We start from the raw sequence: 2600 nt of genomic DNA on the forward strand, positions 1-2600 counted from the left end.
TGATCCTGTGAGCAGAGGCTGCCTTTGCAGGGACTGTCTCACAGGGAGAGAACGATCCTGTGAGCAGATGCTGCGGACAGCAGGGACGGTGAGGTGCAAGCAGAGGCTGTGGACGGCGGGTGGAGCAACTCGTCTTTTCCATCTGGGTTACAGGACTGTTTGGCTTCGATTTTGACTTCGGCTTACTTCGTTCTGGCTTCTCATCTCCGACCTCGGCTTACAGACTGTCTTTTGGACTAGCATCACAACCCCGTTCCTCGGTTCACTACGTTGCAGTTTTTGTTGTTTGTTATCCCGTTCATGAGCTGTTGACCAGCCCTGGGACTAGCTAGTGGGCAGCCGCACCTATCCCTCAGGGGGTAGAAAGCAAGGGCTCGCTAGTGAACCCCGTGGGCCAACAGACCCCTTTGTTGTTCGTTATACTGTAACTGAAGAAATATCTGATCCTCCGCTTCCCAAGCGTGAGTAAATAAATCATCTTTGTTTAAACTTGCCATACAGATCACACTCCACCGCCGCTAATCCCACCTGTTCGTATTCCAATTGCCACCCCGGCCCACCGTGGCCTTGGGGCCCGATTCACTCGGTGTTCAGTTACCCTGACAAAAATGAGCAGCCTTTGGGGGAAGTCATGATGTGACTGCTGCAAGCATACTTTGTCTGCAGCTCATCCTGGGATGCAGTTGGCCTTGTCAAAGACCCAGAACAACTTGCACAGTGCTCCAGGACTGACTGAGTTAAAAAAGCATCTTGGGATTGACATGCAGGCCACAAGAGAGCCAGGAATTTCCCTAGTGCTACAAGTGATAGCCACACATCAAGTGATAGCCACACATCTCATATTTCCTCTCTGGCCTGTTTACTGTTGCTTTGCTCCAGTGTGTATGGGTTTGATGTGAAAATTTTCATTTGACCACGATTAGTATTAGGGCTGTGCAGAATTTCGCCGGCAGTTTCTTTTCAACACGGTTTCAACTTGTTTCAAGCTTGAAAGTGCAAAATTGAAATGAAACAGAGAGCTTCAAAACGAGGCAAATTGAAACATTTCAAAATTTTCAAAAAGTTTTGAGTTTCGAAGGTCAAACTGGGCTTGCCTGCAGGGAAACAGAAACCAAAGTAAGGGGGGTGGGGAGGAGTGCTCTCATTATTGACTGTGTAGCTGGCCAGTGACTGTCATCCTTCCCTGAGGTCTCTTCCAATCCCAGTGCTCTGGGGGAGGGATGGAAAAACTGCATAAAAGGCAGTACTGTTTGAACTGCCCTGCTTTCTGCCTTGGTGTCAGTTACTGAGCGGTGTGTTCCAGGATTGCCTGTCAGCGGCTAGAGGCACAGGGCCCCAGAGCCCAGACTCCCTCTGCACCTACCTCCTTGACAGACTTTGTGGCTGCAGTAGGGCCTACCAGGCCTGCAGTTTTCACCCCCCTGTGCCCTAAGGCCGACAGTCAGTTGCACAAGCACCCATGTCATGAGTGTTGCCTGTCTGCAGCCAGAGGTGCAGAGCCCCAGAAGCCCCTGCACCTGTCTCCTTGACAGCTGGCAGGCTTTGTGGCCTCAACAGGGGTTAGCAGGCCTGCAGCTTTCACCGTGCTGCATCTTAACACACACACTGTCACCCATGTCACGAGTTTTGCTTGTCTGCATCTTGAGGTGTAGCTTCCCCCAAAACCCCTGCACCTATCTCCATGAAACTTGTCAGGCTTTGTGGCCTCAGCAGGGGCTAGTACACCTGCAATTTTGACCCTGTTCTGGCTTAACACATACACATGACACAAGTTTTGCTTTCAAGAATTTGAGGTGCAGTTCCCCAAAACCCCTGCACCTATGTCCTTGAAACATGGCAGGCTTCGTGTCCTCAGAAGGGGCTATCATTCCTGCAAGTTTCATCTGAATCAGGCCAGAAATTACAAAGTTATAGGCTGTTTTGAGCTTCCCCATTATAGCCTATGGGCGAAACGTCAAAACAGTGAACTCCGGTTTCACTGTTTCGATGCAACGCGACTACAGCAGTTTCGAATCAAAACTAAATTCTAAACAAAATGCTGTTCCATCAAAACGCAAGTTGAAACAGAATGGTGCCATTTCACACAGCCCTAATTAGCATTTGCTTTTGACATTTGAGTTACAGCAAAGTACTAAAGCCAAAGTAAGCAAATTAACGATGTGGAGGTATCTTTAATTGTGCAGAACACCTGATTTCTCTCCAAAATCAATGGAGCTGCATCCAGTAATGTCAACAGTGGATATCTTTAACATGGCAGTAAGCTACAGTCCCAGTTTGGCATCTTTGGTTCCACCAGCAAGAGGAAATGCTGAAAAATCATGCTCTCCCTTGCATGCATGTCAGCTGATTAACTTTCTCTCCCATAAGTAGCTTGTACTGAGGCTAATGGGATGTGATGTGTATATATACTGAAGAACAGGCATTGTGTCCATGCACTTTATATTTTTGTGTAACATCCTTGCTTTAATTTTATTGTGTTTTGATTCTGGAGACTAGCATAAGCATGTGGAAGAAATGCTGGCTGTTGCACACAATGTATATGCTGACTTCAGCCATTTCCTTATGCTCCATCACACTTTGTCTGTTCAGTAGATCAAAGT

Source organism: Gavialis gangeticus, unplaced genomic scaffold, assembly GCF_001723915.1.
Source record: "Gavialis gangeticus isolate Ggan-Ray unplaced genomic scaffold, GavGan_comp1, whole genome shotgun sequence".
In the NCBI taxonomy this organism is placed as follows: domain Eukaryota; kingdom Metazoa; phylum Chordata; order Crocodylia; family Gavialidae; genus Gavialis; species Gavialis gangeticus.